This window comes from Tursiops truncatus, chromosome 19, assembly GCF_011762595.2.
Source record: "Tursiops truncatus isolate mTurTru1 chromosome 19, mTurTru1.mat.Y, whole genome shotgun sequence".
NCBI lineage: Eukaryota > Metazoa > Chordata > Mammalia > Artiodactyla > Delphinidae > Tursiops > Tursiops truncatus.
In genome coordinates, this window is record NC_047052.1 from 40,622,951 (window position 1) to 40,642,614 (window position 19,664).

At 44.1% G+C, this 19,664-nt stretch overlaps 1 long non-coding RNA gene across 2 annotated transcripts in view; it reads right to left on the reverse strand.

Moving 5' to 3' along the window:
- Positions 1 to 997: 997 nt before the first annotated feature.
- Positions 998 to 19,664, reverse strand: part of LOC109550834 (uncharacterized) — a 38,906-nt gene continuing 20,239 nt past the window's right edge. For both annotated transcript variants that reach the window (XR_004523424.2, XR_002177519.3), the window contains exons 4-5: positions 13,062 to 13,121; positions 998 to 6,883 (exon numbers count right to left, since the gene is read on the reverse strand). This is a non-coding gene — a long non-coding RNA (uncharacterized lncRNA). The remainder of the gene's footprint in view (positions 6,884 to 13,061; positions 13,122 to 19,664) is intronic.

Here is a 19,664-nt window from a genome sequence, read left to right on the forward strand (position 1 = left end):
CTCCATCCCTGGTGTTGGGGACAAAGGAGTGAATAGAACCAACAAGAACCCTGCCCTCAGGGAGCTTCTAGTGAAGGAGAGAGACTGAGCAAATTTACCAAGGATGTTAGACTCACATTCGCACATACCCACCCACTCCCACATTCACATGCTGTCGTACACAGACACACTCTCACACACATCCTTGCACACTCTCATCTTGAATCTGTATCAGTATTCCTATAGAACAGATTTCTATGAAGGGAATTTGGCGGTTGAAAGTCATGGGCATTTTAAATGGACAAAAACTGTCACATTTACCCATTCCAAAGAGGGTGTAAATTTGCAAGCAGCTTTTGGAAGGAAAGAGCTCTTTGTAGAAAAAAGCTCTCTGCAGGAGGTCCCCTTGTCTTGTCACTAACCTAACACAAGGCACCCCCATGCTGTACTCATCTCCAGCCCTAGCACACCTTTCAAATCTTTTTTTTTTTTTTTACCTTTCAAATCTTTTGACCACACAATACCTTGCCTAACCTGTTGGTTCTTTCCATAGATCAAAGAAGTAGAAATGAAGAATGAGTAATTAATAGACGACCAGATCTCTTCCTTAGCTTCCTTTTCAGTAATCTGTTGAACAAACTGTGTGAACAAGAGAGCATCTAAAGAAAAACCACAAGAAGTCAGCAAGACTGCACACAAGCCTGCACACAGTGAGGGATGACGATGACTCTGACCCCCGTTTCGATGATTAACTGAGATTACTTCCCTTTTTCCCTTTAAAAATTTTCATGGCCAAGCAGAACCTTCGGAGGTGGTTTTTGGAGGACGCTGAGTCCACCATCTCCCCAGATTGCCAGCATTCTGATTAAAAGCAGCTTTCCTTTCTACCAACATCTTTCTCTTTCTCTTGCGTATTGATTTTTGAGCAGTGAGCAGCCGGACCTGTTTCGGTAACAATTTCACACTCCCATCAACAGAGCAGGAATACTTCTCCCCGACACCCCTACAAACACTAAATTTTTACATTTAGATTGGTCCAACAGTGTTGGGTTTTTTTTTTTTTTTGCTAGTTTATTTATATCTCTTTCATTCATAAACCTGAGTACCTTTTACCGTATGTCATCTATTTTTAGAAGCCCTTTACATGTTATGGATATTAATGCTTTGCCATATGTCACAAATATGTTTTCAATTTTGTTGTTTATTGTTTAACTTTATTTATGATGTGGCTGTGTATATAAGTTTTAAATTTGAGGGGGTCCCCTCTTTTTTTCTTCTATTGCTTCTAGGTTTCTTTTCTTTCCATCTCTCAGATTATGAAGATAGGCTCCTATATTTTCTTCTGCTACTCTAGAAATTCTTTTATTTTTAATCCATCAAGGTTTCTGTGAATAACATGAAAGCAGAGAAGTAACTTCTCCCAAATGGATAACCAGTTGTCCAAGGCTATATTTACTAACTAATCAATGGACCAATCCACCAAGAGAAGTGAAATACTTTATCAGAGAAAGGTGGAGAGGAGAGAGATGCCAGCATCTGTTCCAGTGCAAAAAATTTTCTTTCCAAATCTAAGAGCCTGTATTCAAAGAGGAAATAGTAACTACATGATAAGGAGCCATATCCAGCCAACAGCCTTTCTTTATTTAAGGAAGACGAGTCTTTTTTCACAGAAGAGGTCAGGCTTCTGGTCTGAGTCCAAGATGCAAGGAGGTGGCCACCCAGTCATGAGCTGAGCTCCTAAATCTCAGGAAAAACATATACCAGGAGTGAAGGCGGCTAATACAGCATGCATGGCGTGATGAACACTGCCATGGGGACCAATTTAATACGAAGCCAAGTCCTTTGTTTTATTAAAACTCAAATGCTTACCTTGAAGAAGGAGGTTGTCATGGTAACCCTTTCAGAAACAATGTCTTCCCTGTGGACCAGTTGTCTAAACTCTGGAGAATAGCCATTCCACTCTGTGATGACAATAAAAACCCACAGGGGAGGGGGAACCTGGCAGCCCCAGGGGGTACCACAGGGAGAGCCTCACTGGGATTCAAAACACTTCAAAAATGGTAAAACTAGAACTTAAAGTTACATGACACTTGTAAAAAGAGAAGTTGCTTAGATCAAATATTGTACTACACAGATATGAAGTAGTAATAAATAAAAATGACAAAATGAACAGAGTGGTAACTATCATAATATTAGAATGGGTTTGCTTTTTTAAAATATGGGGATTTTCAATACTAAATTGAAATACACTAACCTAAACTTTCTCCATTTTCATCTTCTACAGCTTCTAAACTATTATCTTCTTAAGTCTTAAACCTATTTCTGGGTAACAAGCACCCAGAGCTTGACAGAACCAGGTTGAATCTGAGCCCTGGTACTTCCCAGACATGTGACTGCATTGGTCATGGTCTCTGCTGGGTGCTCAGAAGGTTTAAGAAAAGCTGTTTAATGAACATGTAACTGAGCAGGACCCTCTGAGACCCTGAATAGACCCCCACCCATGTCCTCCACCTGCCTTTTGTCTGTAAAAATCTGTAGTCAAAGAATAAATTTAATTAGAGAAGTGAAAAAATGCAGAAAGAAAGGAAAATAGTCAAGAAAGACAAAATAATACTTCAGCCATTAAACAAAGTCAAGAACATTTAGTTCTTCCTCAAGGGCTATAAATGATATTCTGAGCCATGTCCTTTGAGCTATTTTGCAGATACTGAAACCCCTACCATGTGGAACTGTATGCTGCCCACAAGCATGCAGACCCCAGACCTGCTGGAACCAGAAGGTTGGTGATGCTGACTCCCGGTTACCTCACCACCAACCAATCAGAAGCATGTCCACTAGCTGACCACGCCCGGCTCCCTGAACACTATAAGAATCCTCACAACCCCCTCCAGGGTGGGACACACAGTTCTGAGGGCATTAGCCCTCTGTGGCCCCCTCTGCCTGGCAAAGCAACAGAACTATTCTACTTTACCCAAAACTCTGTCTCCACGTTTCTATTTGGCACAGGTGAACAGAAGCCGAGTTTTGGCAACAAACAGACTCTTCAAAGGGGAGGGCTGAGGTATGGGGACCAGCAACCCGGGGAAGCTGTTACTCCCGGGCCTGAAGAGGTCAGAGGAGGAACCCTGTGAGCACTGGGGCTGTGTGAGGGGGTCCACGACAGGAGGTGTGGCCTTAGGTAGAAGAAGGCTGCCAGGTTCAGAATGCAGGTTCTGGGGTTTAAATTCTGCCTGGACAAGCTACATGCCTGGGTTTCCTCATCTGTACATGTGGCTAATAATACTGCAAATAGGGCTAAGGTTTAAATTTGATACTGATTAAAACACTTGGAACAGTGGTTGGCACTGTTCAAATAATAAGTACTCAAATGTGAGCACATAGTAATAATAGCTAAGGAAATTAACCTTGCAAGTTACATTTTTTTAAATGGAAAAAGGACTTCAAAGTTTTTAGGGAAAACAATTTTGACCCTAGAACTCCTAACCCAGGCCAAGTATCAATCAAGTGTTTTCAAATATGCAAAGATTTAGAAAATTGACCTGCCAAGCACTCATTCTGAGAAAGTTACATGTGGATGCACTTAACTACAAATGAGGTCTTCCAGTGAACAGTATTTGCAGAGTAAGAGCACCAAGTCCCCATCTTTCACAGTGGGAGCCAGTGTGTAATAGCCATGGCACAGAGATCCACATATGGTGATTACAGTCTCGGATGTAAACACTAGAGAAACTAAATAGAAAATGGAGGAGTGCCTCAGAGGCGAAGGTGATGAGATGGGGAACTCTTTCCATTGTAAGCAATTCTCTATGTATGTTTTCCACCATGTGAAAACTGATAAAAACAATTTTAATCTTTCACTGATGATCATTTCGTGACATCAAAACACATCGTCGATAATATTCAACAGGTGGTTTTACCATTTTAAAAAGCCTTGATCAACACAAGGGAAAGGGGGTGACACAGATTGAGACTTAACAGGCACCTCAGCCAATCACAAACCTTCTCTGAAAACCCATTAGAACAAACTGGAAACGCAGTTGAATCATTTGAGCATTTGCTGATTAGGTATTCGATTTTAAGGAACTGCAGAAGGGTTATTGTGGATTTTTTTATGTTTTCTTTTTTTAGAAATACATGTTGAAATATTTACAGATGAAATTATATGGTGTCTGGGATTGCTTCAAAATCATCCAGTGGGAAGAGGGTACGGATGAAAGCAAACTGACTATAAGTTGATAATTACTGAAATGTGGGGGTTATATGATTTTCCCAGCTTGTATGTATGTTTGAAATTGTCCATATTAAAGCCAGACACAGAACAGGGATGTATACACTAAGTGGCAACAGCACACATTTTGACATCTTATATTTTTTATTTAAAATGTAATGTTCAGGGCTTCCCTGGTGGCTCAGTGGTTGAGAGTCCGCCTGCCAATGCAGGGGACACGGGTTCGTGCCCCGGTCTGGGAGGATCCCACATGCCGCGGAGCGGCTGGGCCCGTGAGCCATGGCCGCTGAGTCTGCGCGTCCGGAGCCTGTGCTCCGCAATGGGAGAGGCCACAACAGTGAGAGGCCCACGTACCGCAAAAAAAAAAAAAACAAAAGTAATGTTCAGTTTTAAGATAAAGCCTTAATTGAGGCAGATTCTCCTCCTTCTAAGGGATTTGAACATAAATTTCTGAAGAGTTGAAGTGTGGACTCCACTGGCAATCTCCGGCTCTTGGGGGGTGTAGAACAGAGACAAGCAACGCACAAAAGGGAACAATTCTCGCGCTCCTCAAAGCTCCAAGGACCCTTCTGAAATAGCCCCGAGTCCCCCGCACCCCTCACCAAGTCCAATCCCTGATTCACTTGTTGGGCTGGTTTGCTGTGCCCGGCCAGGATGCCACTTTCGTTGGCGGTAGGAGGGCTGGGTGGGGGGGAGAATGAAGCAGGAGGAGAGAGTGTGTGGCAAGATTTGAGAGCGAGAACCAGACTGTCAACTGGAACAGTGCATACAGTAAGCACTTAATAAATGTTTGACTGGATGGATGAGAACCAAAGCACAGATACTGAAGAAAGGCAGTAACTTTTTCCCAGAGGTAAGAGGTCTGTTGATAAAGATTATAATAAAAATGTACATAATTTCCAACAAAAAGCCAAGAGCTCCCTGGCAGGAATAAGTGCCAATATTCCAAATATTCCAGTGCTCCGCTGAGGGTCATTCTCACTAAGGGAGTTTCTGCGAGTGTTGTCTAAACTCTTTTCTAACCCCCATTTATTTACCTTTTTAGATTTCCGTATTATTTTTCTACTGCATTTACTGGTTGATTTGCATATAGTGTGGCCACAGCAACCTCTCCAATGTCATAAATATGCAAAGGCAGCCACAGTCGTATCAAAGGAAATTAAGAAACAAAACAAAAAGTCAAAAATATGACTTCTTAGACATAAGTGAAAAAAACATCCCAGACATGGCAAGATTGCATGTAAATTGCTTCAGCTGAATTTAGACACTCAATTAGGTACTTAATTATCCTGAAGCTTTATTGATGCCCTATTAGAAGTGGGCTCCATCCCTTAGAATCAAATAAAAGACACAGGTCAGCTCCCTGGAGTGGCCTGAAGGCAGATCTGATGGGTTGAGGCAGGTAGCTTTCAATCAACAGTTCGCAGACCCCCTCCACTCCTATTGTCCTGGTCACAGCTCTCATTGAACAAGCATTTTCCCCCCGAGAGCATCTCAAACCTGAATGTTAAATGTGGCTTTCTTCCAGGGCTCCAAGCAATCTCTCTGCATGGTCTGGCTGTAAGGCCGCCAACATTCAGCTGCAGCTGACCCCTCTCTGACCTTCCAGGGGTCACCATCCCAGCTGCTCTCCTGAGCTGCACCGAGTGGGACCCTGATGGAGCTGTTAGTGGTCTACAGCCCACCCCCTCATTAGTAACTTAGGTCCACAGGCAGCAGGCTCCAGGTCCCTGCCCCGGTATCACATTATATGATAATTATACTCAGATTAGTTTTTCGTACCCTTTGGACAGAGACATGCTAATTTGGATTCTTAGACATTAAAATCGCATAAAGTTCTCAAGTGATTTTAAGTCCAGTTTCTTAACTGGGGTGCCCTAATGGAGAGAAAAAGATGTGGCTATCGGCTTCCTATCAAGAGCTGATTCCTCAAATGACTTTAATAAGAAGCTTCTTGGGGGTGGGGATGTCATGTCTCATATCCAATTCAGCACCTATTTTTATTTTTTTATAAATTTATTATTTATTTTTTTTTAAATTTTTTTGGCCGTATTGGGTCTTTGTTGCTGCACGGGGCTTTCTCTAGTTGCGGCGAGCCAGGGCTACTCTTCGTTGCGGTGCGCGGGCTTCTCATTGCGGTGGCTTCTCTTGCTGCAAAGCACAGGCTCTAGGTGCGTGGGCTCCAGTAGTTGTGATGTCGGGCTTCAGTAGTTGTGGCACACGGGCTTAGTTGCTCCACGGCATGTGGGATCTTCCCGGACCAGGGCTCGAACCCGTGTCCCCTGTGTTGGCAGGCGGACTCTTAACCACTGGGCCACCAGGGAAGTCCCCGGCACCTTATTTTTGAATGCCCACAACCTATTTACTGACTGCCTTCACACCTGCTCAACAGTTCTCACCTTCACAGCCCCAAATTGCACAAAGGCAGCAACAAGAACTGGAGATCAGTTGGCCACCTACGTTCATCATTTATTCTTTCAAACTCATCACCATCAGAAATAGAACTGTCCAAGGTACCTCCAAATAACCTACCCAAGTGTTGAAACATTAGTCACGGCTCTCTTTGTCCAGAGCAGCTGTTAACAGTTCAGGCTCCAGGGCTGCAACACCAGCTCCTCTGATTACCAGCTGCTTAACCTCTCTGGACTCCACTTTCTCATCTGTAAAGTGGGACTGCTGTAGGATTAAAAGAAATAATGCCCTGAAGCACACAACCCAGTGTCTGGCCCACAGAGCCTTCAATAAACGTTATTTGTTTTTTATGAATATAGAAAAAGAAAAAATACATATTGAATCATTCTCAAGTGGTAAAATATATATTATGTAATAATAGTATATATATTATGATAGTATATATAAATATATAATATGATATATAGTATATGTCTTTTTCTGTTTCCTTTGTGTTTTTTTTTTTTGCCACTTTAGAATGATTCCACAGGTAGGGACACTTCAATTATGTTCTCTGCCTGGTGAGCATTCTTGTCAATTCTGGCTGCTTTTCCCTCACTTGATGGAATCTATCTGTGTCTATCTGTGCCTATCTGGGTCTCTGTCTCTCCCTCTCCCTTTCTCTCCAGGAGCTCCCATAAACTGAGATTCCTCCCCCTCCTCCCTGAGAATATCAGCCTCTATCCACCCCCATCCTTCCCTAGATCCTCCCAAACTTCCTGGCCCCGCTCCCTTTCCTATCTGACTCTCACACTGAATCCCAGGGTTGGTCGGTCTCCCTCTGGCATTCCCAATGCCCTGCCTCAGTCTCACAGCCCACCTGCCCCAGTCCTACACCGGCCAGCCTGCCAAATCCTGCTCTAGAAGCCACACAGCCCTACAGGCTGGCAGCCACTGCCACAGCTGGGCCTTCAGGACACACACCTCTCCCTCTGCCTTTCAAAATGCCAGTGGCGGAAGACTGTGGTTCTTGGTATCTGTGATTAGTTAAAACTATTTCTGGGGACTTCCCTGGTGGTCCAGTGGTTAGGGCTCTGCGCTTCCACTGCCAGGGGCCTGGATTCGATCCCTGGTCGGGGGAACTAAGATCCTGCAAGCCGTGCAGTGCGGCCAAAAAACAAAAACCAAACTATTTCTGAATAAAATTTTCTCCTACAAATTCCTAAACGTTAACCTTGAAAGTCAAGTGATGGGATTAGGAAAGCAGTTTATGGAATGGCAAGGCATTTCAGCCTCATCGATGAGAGAGCGTCCTTCAGATGCCCAAGGCAGATTCAAGCTAGAAGCCTGCACGTGATTTGTAATGGACGTGGTCAACTAAATACTCTTGAAAATACATGAAATTCCAGAAAGCACCAGTCACAAGGTTAAGGAATCTTGGGATCCCAGTTTCCCATGGTCAGAATAAAGAGCTAGGAAGGACACAGCACTCTGTCCTCATGCTCATCGTTTTTCCAGCAAAAATCCATTCTTAGGGAAGTGTCTCTTATAACACAAAAATTTTCTCAATAGATTTTTTAAAAACACTCTAGGAAAACAAAGAAGTTCGGAAATGGTGGATGCAAGGGAGCAAAGCAGGAAGGAAGTGGAGACAGCATTGAGGATGTTGTCATGTAAGTCCCAATAGAGATGACCAAGACTAAGAAAGAGGCTGGAAGGAACTGATTTGAGATGGGAGAATCTTTAGGACTTAGTGACTGATTGATCAGGGGGAAAAGGGTGACAGAGAGAATGGAACCTATGGTAAGCCCCACCCCCATCATGTCTGGGAGAAGGTAGATGTGATATTGTGATTTACAATAAGAAATGTATATTTGGTCTTCAGCCAGTTCCTGGCACAGAGTTCTTAAAACCATTGGAATTTCCTAAGTGATGAGAGTGATAGAAAGTGTCTTTTGTTGATGTTAATGAGATGACTTGGAGGAAGCACCTAAAGATGGGGGCTGGTTGCCAAGGGAACCAACCAAGTGATTAAAGGGTTGGAAGTTTCAGTCCCACCCTCCTGACCTCTGGGGAGGAGAAAGGGGCTGGAGGTTGAATCAATCACCAATGGCCAATGATTGAATCAGTCAAGCCTATGTAATGAAGCCTCCATAAAGACTCTAAATTAAAGACGGGGTTTGGAGAGCTTCTGGATTGGTGAACATGTGGAGATAAGGGGAGAATGGTACCCTAAGGGAGCATGGAAACTCCAAGCCCTTTCCTTTCCCAGATCTTGCTCTCCACACCTCTTCCATCTGGCTGTTCCTGAGTTATATCCTTTTATAATAAACTAGTAATCTAGAAAGTAAAATATTTTTCTGCATTCTGTGAACCACTCTAGCAAGTTAGTCAAACCCAAGGAACGGGGTCATTGGAACCTCTCATCTACAGCCAGTCAGTCAGAATCACCAGTGACAAACTTTCATCTGAAGGGTGTGGGGGGGGGGGTAGTCTTGTAGGACTGAGTCCTTAACTCGTGGGATCTGTTGCTGTCTCCAAGTAGATAGCATCAGAATTCAGTTGAATTGTAGGACACCCATCTTGTGTTGGGGAATTGCTTGAAATTGTGTGAAAAACACATAGGAATTGGTGTCAGAATTGGAGTAGATAAGGAGTCTGGTTTCAGACTTGAAGGATTTGAGACACCTACGGAAGACCCATGTAGCGAGAAATCCTATAGGCAACTGGGTCTTCTCCTGGGAGTTTAGGAGCAAGATGGGGATAGAGACACAGTTTTTGGAGCTATCAGCATCACAGGTGGTACATGAAACCCTGGGGAGAAATGAGAATATCCAAAGATGCTCAGGGAGAGAAGATGGCTAAGGACAGAGCTGGGTGTGGGGGTCTCAACCTGGGCTTCTAGCAGGTGGAGAAGAACCCAGCAAGAGACAGAGAAGAAACAGTGAGGGCAGCGAAGGAGGAAGCCCTAGTGCTGCAGAACAGAAAGTGAAGAGAGTGGTCAGCAGGTCCTCAGAGCTCAGGTGTTGGGTAAAGTGAGAAAAATCCCATTGCATTTGGCAATCAAGAGTTATTGGCTCTGTCTGGGCCATTTGTCAGATCAAACCTAGAAGTTATCCTTAATTCCTCTTTATCCTTTACACTCCACATTGAATCCATCAATGGTTTTACTTGCAAAATGTAACTCAGATTCATCTACTTCTCCTATTACCACCATCATGACCCTGATCCTGGACAGCTATCATTTCCAGCCTGGACTTAGCTCTCTATAAGAATGTCTATCACCAATATTAAATGGGACATTGGTTTGAATTCTGTGAATAGACTTCCATGTTGTTTGTTTCCATGTCTGTGAAAATAAGGAGACACTGAAATAAGGAAATTTCCATCTATTTCTTTTTTTTTTTTTGTGGTACGTGGGCCTCTCACTGCTGCGGCCTCTCCCGTTGTGGAGCACAGGCTCCGGACGCGCAGGCTCAGCGGCCATGGCTCACGGGCCCAGCCGCTCTGCGGCATGTGGGATCTTCCCGGACCGGGGCACGAACCCGTGTCCCCTGCATCGGCAGGCGGACTCTCAACCACTGCGCCACCAGGGAAGCCCTCCATCTATTTCTAATATGATAAATAAGCCAGGCTCAGCATGGTGGGGATACACTACGGACATTCCCACTAGAGTCATAAAGAAAACAAGGGTGCCCCATCACCCCTATAACATACCATTATCTTGGCAGCACTAGCCAAGCAGTTAGTTGATAGAAATTAGAAGCATAAAAATTAAACTAAAAATAGAGCTCCCATATGATCCATCAGTCCCACTCCTGGGCATATATCCAGGGAAAAATATAATTCGAAAAGATGCATGCACCCCAATGTTCATTGCAGCACTGTTTACGATAGCCAAGACATGGAAGCAACCTAAATGTCTGCCGACAGAGGAATGGATAAAGAAGATGTGGTACAGAGTTTTTAAGAAACATTCTAAAACTCTTCCAAGGCAATAAGCTTTTAACCCCAATATATCCTATCAACTTGCAATGCTCTCACTATAAAGAGTTTGTGGTAAAATGGGAAGATAAGTGAAATAAAATTTGGGAATCAAGAAAAAAAATAATTTCACAATATATACATATGTCAAGCCATGCTGTACACCTTAATCTTTGTGTGTGTGTGTGTGTGTGTGTGTATAAACAGTAGTATTTCAATACATTTGTATAAAGTTCAAAAATAAGCTAAGTTAATTTACAATGTTCCAAATCAGTATAATCCTGAAGGGAATAGTAATAGTGATTGCAAAGGGAAATTCTGTGGTGTGGTTAATGTTTTTCTTTTTTAAATTTTATTGGAGTATAGTTGATTTACAATGTTCTGTTAGTTTCAGGTTGTACAACTTACTCTTATAGAGTGCTGCATGCCAATTATTTCTCAATAAAACTGGAAGAAAAAAATACATTAGGGGGATAGAGCGAGTGAGTGAAGTCATCTTAGACCATTCAGCCCCATTAGACCACAGGTAACTACAACCACTTGAGTGAGCCCAGATGAGACCAGCAGAAGAACCACCCAGCTGAGGCCAGCTCAAATGACTGATCCACAGAATCATGAACAAACAAAAGGGTGGTTGCTATAAGCCACTAGGTTTTGGTGTGGTTTGTTATACAGCAATAGGTAACTATGTTTGTGTCTAACCAAAATTCATATGCTGAAGCCTAATCCCCAATGTAATGGTACTTGGAGGTGGGTCCTTTGGGGGAGTAATTAGGTCATGAGGGTGGAGCCCTCATGAATGGGATTATAAGAAAAGACAGGAGAGAGCTTGTGTCCTCACTCATTGTCTCTCTCTCTCTCTCTCTCCCCCCGCCCCCCTCTCTCTCTATATATAATATAAGGACACAGCAAGAAGGCAGTCATCTGCAAACCAGGAAGAGGGTCCTCACCAGACACTGAATCTGCCAGCACCTTGATCTTGGACTTCCGGCCTCCACAATTGTGAGAAATAAATGTCTGCTGTTTAAGCCACCCTGTCTGTGGTATTCTGTTATAGCAGCCCGAACCGACTACAACAGTAGTTAACCCTGTATCTCAGTTTTTAAGTTACAGGGTGTCAAAGATGGATTGTGACTCAGGTAGAAGAGGAATAAACATCACCTAAAGATGGATAAAGTGACAAACAGGATTGTGAACCCGTTTTTGAGGACCAGGGAGTACGTGCTTTGATTCTTTGAGGGATAGTTGCAACCTGTTAGGTGAAATCATGATTCTGCTACTGTTTTTGGTTTTTTTGCGGTACGCGGGCCTCTCACTGTTGTGGCCTCTCCCGTTGCGGAGCACAGGCTCCGGACGCACAGGATCAGCGGCCATGGCTCACGGGCCCAGCCTCTCTGTGGCACGTGGGATCTTCCCGGACCGGGGCATGAACCCGTGTCCCCTGCATCGGCAGGCGGACTCTCAACCACTGCGCCACCAGGGAAGCCCTCTGCTACTGTTTTTATCTGGAACTTAAGAATGGGTAAACGAAGTGCGTATGGATGCCAAGATGACAAAGGTGGAGTGTGTTACATTTTTTTCAGCTTGGCGGCTTCTATTTCTCCATCAGCAATAGCCACCAAAATTACAAAAGTATATCCCTTATGACACGGTGATCCCACTTTGGTATTTTTTTCTACAGGTATTCACACCAGTGTACATATGTGAAAATGTATCTCTTGAAGGGTGTTCATTGTAGCATTGTTTGCAGTAGCAAGGGACAAGAAACCATCTAAAGTTTGTCAAAAGTTAAATAAGATATGGTAAGTTCATATAGTAGAGTACTATGCAGCTGTAATAAAGAATGAAAATGACAAAACTCTGTGTGTATTTATATGGAAAGATATCTAAGACACTGATAGGTAAAAAGGGCAAGATACAGAACTATAGGTAGAATATGGTCTCTTGTATAGCAAGGAAGAAAAATAAAATATATATTTTTATGTATGCATAAATATTCTCTAGAAGGGTATAGAAGAAACCAATGGTAGAGGGGGAATTGAGGCAGAAACAGAGCAGATGGGAGTAAGGATGGAAAGAAATTTTATATACTTTTTTAAAAAAATGTGAACATACTTCTATTTAAAAATTAAACATGCACAAAAATTAATTATGCATTGTTTTAAGAAAAGCAAGTATTATTACAATGATAATGACATTAGTTTAAAAATGTAGTTGCATCTAAATTTATTCTTCTTACTTAAAATTCATTTAACTTATGGAGAAAAAGAGCCACACTGATTTGGCCAGCTCTCATCCCTCAAACTTTAATTTTAGCCATTTTCAAAACTGCAGAAAATTTGAAATAATAGCATGTTAAACAGCCATATGGCCTTCTTCTAGATTCACTACTTGTTAATATTTTGCCATATTTGCTTTATCAGTCTCTCTATACAGATGTACACAAGCAATTCACACTTTTTTTTTTTGGCTAAATTACCTGAGAATTAGTTGTAGACATCATGACACTTTAATCCTTATGTATTTCAACATGTAGCTCCTAGAGCAAAGACACAAAAACACAAGTTATGGCCATCAAGAAATTTACTATTAACTAATAAATAGCCCATGTTTAAATTTCCCAGATTGTCCCAATTGTGCCGTTTATACTCATTTTTTCTTATCCGAGATCCAGCCAACGATCACACATGGCATTTAGTTGTTTTGTCTCTTGACTCTCTTTTAATCCAGAACAGTTCCCCAAATCTCTCTTGGCCTTTCTTGACACTGACATTTTTGAAGAATCCAGGCCTGTTGTTTTGCAGGAAGTCTTTAAATTTGGATTTGGATTCCTCATGACTAGACTCAATTAAACATCTTTGGCAACGATTATCACAAGTGATGTTATGCCCTTCATCAGAAGACTTATGGTATCAGCTGGTCCCATCATTGGTGATAAAGTCTGATCACTTAGTTAAGGTGGCATCTACCAGATTTCTCTGTTGTAATGACCCTTTTTCCCCTTTGTAATTAATAAGCCTTCAGGGGTGATACTTTGAGACTGTGTGACTCTCCTGTTGCAACAACATATTACTCAATGGTTTAGCATCCATTGATAAGTTTTATCTGAATCAATTATAAAGTTTGTTGCAAAAAGTGATTTTCTAGTTTTACCATTTCTTCTACATTTATTAAGTGCCACTCTTTTCTATAGGGTAGGGTATGAGGGGCAGTATTATTTGCCTCAAACTATTTTTTATTAAATATGTTATAATCCATTACTGTCATCATTCGTTATTATGCTCAAATTGTCTCAGGTTTGCCCAGTGCTGATACCTCCAAGTTAGCTCCTGTGTCCTTTGGCTACGTTCCCATAAATTTTGGAGCATGTCCTTGCATTTGGGAACAAGATATTCCAGTCTCAGTTTGCACATTTTCTGCTCCAGACCTGAAATTCACTATTTTCCAAGAAGCTTTGTTTCCTTTTAGTAGGGAATGGTATTTAGAGACCACAGTCCGGGTGCCAGGGGTTTTCACTGCTTCTGGTCTCTTTTTACCTACTCGCTCTGGTAAAGAGCTGGTCTTCGTTGTTTAATCAGCTCTCATTCATTTCTCTACCCCACCCTCATTTTCTTTTCCCCCTTCTTTGGCATCAAATCCTTGGCAAAATGTTGGAAGCTCTGAAGATTAGAAAATGTGGACCTAGACGGTACAACATTTGAAGGGAGACGACATCTTCATTTCTTTCCCAGCGTGTCCCCTCAAGCTGAAACAGGTTATAACTGAACTATGTTAAGGATTATCTATGAAGAAAGGAGCAGGCAGCAGTTCTCCATTCACATCTTTTTCTGCTTGAGGGTAAAGAACTGGAAGAATTTCATCTAATACAAATATGATTTGAATTTTAAAAGTCTGTGTCTAATTACTACTTATGACTATGGTAAAAATTGATTTTATATACTGTAATTGTGTGATTTGAATATGTAATCAAAAATGCAAAGCTTGATGCCTTTGATTTTTATTTCCATAACCAATGCTTCTCAGTTCACATATTTCAGTGGTTTCTGGGTTGAAACACCTTTTTCTAATTAGCAATCAAGACGTGCACAGTAGTTCAAGACCTCCTCAGGGTTTGAACCACCTGCATAATGCATTTTATTCCATATCATGATTATGCTTGGCTCTTCGCTGAACTGGTCATTACCTTGGCCACAGAAAGACATCCCACAGGGAGTCTGTTCTTGAATTCTTAAGTGGCCTAAGATTTGCATCACCCTGGCAGGTAAAAGGGTCAAATTTAACCATCAACTAGCAAACATTTTCAGAAGACAAAAAAGTAAGTTACAGTTTGCAATGACTGGAGCTGTACCCTAATGTTTTAATAAAAATATTTTTATACACAAAGAACATGTGTTCTCTGAGGACACCACAGAAATCACCACATGATTCTACAAGACCAAGGACAAGCCATGAGGTCCCTGGCCTGTGAAAACCAACTGGTCACCCCAACACCTCTCTTCAAGGTCAACCTTTGTCGTGCTGTATATCAACATTCATAAGATATATGGGCAGCCACCAAAAACTCAAAGCAATGCTCCACCAAAGATGGGAAACCGCTGGTTCACTGGGAAGCCTAATGGTGACTACGACTTAAACTGCTTCTGTGCCTTAAGCATTTCAGGAGCAACCCTTCCCTCAGGTCAAAGGAAACTGTGCCCAGGCTTCAAGTCAGCTCTGTAAGCCCAGACCCCCACCCCAGTCCAGAGGCTCCCCCTACCCCAACCCCTCCCCACAGCTCTCTTCATGTCTGGCACTCTCTTTGGTTCACAACTGTTTGCCACTTCCTGTGTTTTGCCTTATATTTTTGCTATATTACTTTCGTCTCCCCACGTCAATTATGTAGTCCGTCACCAACGAAGAAGCACATAATACTCTCTTCAATATCTCTACGGCATTCTCTGAAAATAAGCACTCTTGTTTCCGTGGTTGTGATCATTGTTAAGGGTGTGAAATACAGAAAGCTCGTGTTTGGGTTTTGCATGCACCTAGGGAAAAAAAACTCTAGGGTTTTTCCCCCCTGAAGTCAACTATGGTTACAACGAAAACTATCATTTCTTTATTTCAGTTCCTCCTCACCCACCCAACAGAATGCCCCCCAACTCTGCCTGCCGTAAGAATCCTGTAGGAGAGTGCCAGGATACACTAGACACATAGAGACAACAATAGAGTGGACACAGGACATTTGAGAAATATAAACCAATAAATCTATCAATTTCTGTATTTTTCTAAACAGAAAAAACACTGTCATTTCAAATGTCCATGGTACCTGTAAAATAGTAATTATATACCAAGCTACAAATAAAACCTAAATCAATCCCCCCAAATAACAGGGCACATACTCTCACCACCACCAAAAAAAAAAAAAAAAAAAAAAAAAAAAAGATGGCTTAAACCAAAAAATGAATAAATAAAATCTAATGACTTGTAAACTGAAATTCGTTCTCCTGGTCAAATTGAAAATAAACAAAAGTCACCATCTTATAAATAAAGGACAGTAAGAGCAACATATGTCAAAATTTGTCAGGTGGGGACATAGTTACACTCAGAAAAAAATGCTGTCTACCCTGAAGGACAAAGCCACGATATTTTATACCTCCTTCCATTATGAGGTAGAGTTTGTTTACACAGCCCTTGGACCTGGGTCATCCTCTGACTTACTTTGGGTAGTAGAATGTGTGAGAGTGATTTTGTGTGAATTCCTAAGCACGGCAATTTCAATTTTTTCTCTCTTGGAATGCTGCCTCCATACTGCCACTTAAGGAAACTTCTAGCCCACTGAGGATGAGAGACCATGTGCAGGAGAACCCAGGGGCCAGCACTAACTGCTGGACACCTAAGTGGCGTCTCCTGGACCTTCCAGCCCAGCTGACCCGCCCCCATAACTGATCCCAAGTGAGATGAGCAGAGTAACCCCAGACAACCTAAAAAAACCATAAGATACAATAAAGTGTTGACATTTTGAGCCATAAATTTTAGGGTGATTTGTTATGCAGCCATAGATAGTAAATGATAACTTACTGTTTATCATAAATCATGGAATTTTGAACTCATCATAAATAAATGAAGCAATTCTAGTGGACTATGCTGTTTTGGCCAGTAACCCAAGTTGGACCAATCAGTGAATCCCAGCACTTTTCTGGACACTTCCCTGGCACTTGGCTCCAGCTGGGGGCAAGTAGGCTGCAGCAGGTCCAGCCTTCCAAAGTTCATCACAGAGAACCAGCCTCTCCTTCGGCATAAGTCTCACCTTTCCTCCTTGGCTCCAGGTGGGTCCCTGTGGCCAGTAGATTAAGACCTGCTGATTTGCTCAACCCTGAACGCTCGGTGCCCCTGGAGTTGAGAGTGGAGTTCTTAGCACACAAAATGTGCTCAGTACTCATCAAGTATTATTATCTATATTGTTATTATTACCTGGAAAATACATTGCTGGTTTTCTAGGAAACAAAGAGGCACTCTTCAACTTGTCCCTGACTTTCACCCCCTCTGGGGACTGGGACACAGGACTTATGCCAAAAGGTGTGGAGTGGGGGGTTGGGGGGGTCATCATTCCTGCTAAAATAATGATTTTATTTATTTTAGCAGATTTTTTTTTTTTTTTTTGGTTTAACCCATCTTCCCCCACCCCCCTGTGGTGGTAAGAGTATGTGCCCTGAGTTTAGAGCAAGCAGCAAAGAAACATTTTTCTTTTGAAAGTATGTTTATGTCGCTGTCAAGCAGCCCAATAATACTGTCTCCCTCCAGGCTTTCTCCCTGCCGGGATCTCCTTACAGACAAGCCTGCACCCCAGATGCCTGCGGGCCCTTCAAGAACTCTGCAGCCTCCTAGAGCAGGAAGATGCCAGATGCTCCCTGCTTGGGGCAGGGCGACCAGGGTTCGAGGGGGCCGGCTCTGTTCTGACTCTCCCGCCCAGTCTCTGCTTGCCCGACCACCGCAGGAGAAGCCTCGAGAAGACCGGAGGGAGGCCTGCCTCTGAGGGCAACCCAGAAACAAGGGTTTGACCAGAGGAAAGTTAACTCCAACGTTACAGAGAGACCCTTCGACGTTTCTGTGCGTAGCGGTCCCCAGCCTCTCCTCCCCATCACCGCGGAGAACCGTGGCTGACGCACCCAGGACCGAATCGGGGTGGCGCCCTCAGAGCCCGACCCCCGAGCTTGGTGAGCTGGGGCTCCCGCTGCGGGGAGGGACATTGGCAGAACCCCTGACTCCCCACGCGGCGTCGGGGAGGACCCATGGTGGAAAACAGCGCGTCACCACTAGTGTTTTGATTCCAGCCACAGAGCGGGCGTTAGCTGTGGCTCTTTTCCGCGGCCTCGGTCAGCCACTGAACACTTCTGGTTTAACCACTCCGGGGAGTGGAAGGTGTTGCCGAAAACCCAGTGTGGTTTCTACTGCGCCAGCGTCTCTGTTGCAAAATTAATCCCATAAGTGGCTGGTAAAGGGCACGTTTCCCAGGTAAGTGGCGCCGGCGCGTGCGGTGACCGCGCAACGAGAGGGCGCCCTCTCACTTCCAGTCCCCGCGCTGCAGCCCATCCCCACCGCCTCGGACACCTGGCCAGCGGTCTCAGCCCCTCCCCTCTTCCAGAGCTTGCCAGGGTCCTAGACTGTGGCAAGGAGACTGCCCAAATGCGCTGGGCAGGGTCCAGGCAAGACCAGGCACGGGCTTGCCTGACCAGCGCAGCTGCCATGTGACTGCCGCGGCCGGGGATCCTCGCCACAGACGGAAACGGTGACCCCCAGTGGGTTCTGTAGCCTGGCACGTTCTGGGCTCTTCTGTCCAGTGCCCGAAAGGCAGGAGCGCTAAGGATCTGAGACCTCTCCTCTCATCCTGCCCTTGCTTCCCTACCCGAAGGGGCTGGCAAGAAAAGGGAAGACCAGAGAGGGGTCTCCAGGCAGAGGCAGGCAGTGGGAAAGACGGCGGGTGCAGGGGGCTGTAACCCTCGCACCCCACCCCCTCCCAAGCCTTGGCTGCCTAGCCCACCTCCTCCCTGCCTTGGGGCCCTGGAGAGAAGGGCAGGGGGAAGGGGAACCGCACCAGAGGTCACCACTGCAGGGTGACACCCTTCCAAACTGATAGTCCTTGATTTTCAAAAAATATATAGAAATAAGTTTATACACATTTCCAAAGTACACAACTTCTTTGGAGGCTTATTATACCCATGAAAATATAGGTTATAAACACAGTAACTCGGTAGCTCCCTGGTGGTCTCGCGATGAGGATTTGGCACCTTCACTACCATGGCCCAAGTTCAATCCCTGGTCTGGGGACTGACATCCCATAAGCCATTTGGCACAGCCAAAAAAGAAAACAAAAATAGAGTACCATTTGGTTCCAGTGAAGCAGGCCCAGAATCCCAGCTGAGGGTAAGCTGGCCTCGCCTACAGCTGTGCACCTGTAGGTGTCGTGCTGCTTGTACTGAATGTCAAAGACACCCCTTAGATCCGTCGGCAAGAAGAGGGCTTTCCATTTCTACCCCCGGCTACCGTTCACCTCAGCAGGAGCAACACTCTTGGGTAACTCGCCCTGATGGCATGGCAGCCTTGCAGGTCACTTCCAGGCAGCCTATCCCAGAGGTGACGACCAAATTAAGATGCTGGAATCACACCGTGTGTGTTGAAAAGAGAAAAGAGAGCTTGGAGCAGAAAAGAGAGCTTGGAGCAAAGGGAATGAGATGGGGCAGCTCAGCACACTTGGAATAGGGTGCAGAGGTGGTTGGAAGGACCTCGCTGCCTGAGTCCTGGATTAGGCAACACTAACATGACCCACTTCACACAGTGGCATCAGCCTTCCCCACTGATGAGAACCAGAGTCGAGGATGAGCAAGCCGGTAGATGGTAGGTGCCTGGGGCATGCACACACTCACTCTATCAAGAGCTACAGGGGCAAGGACGCCTGGCCTAGAACATACATAGCTGGCCGACAAGCCTCTGAGCACCGTGCCTTTTACCTGCACATCTTGGGCAGGGGACTCGCGACGCCGGAATGAATGTCACCAATAAAGAAGGATGATGCTTCCAACACAAAGCACAGAAGATAATTGAACAC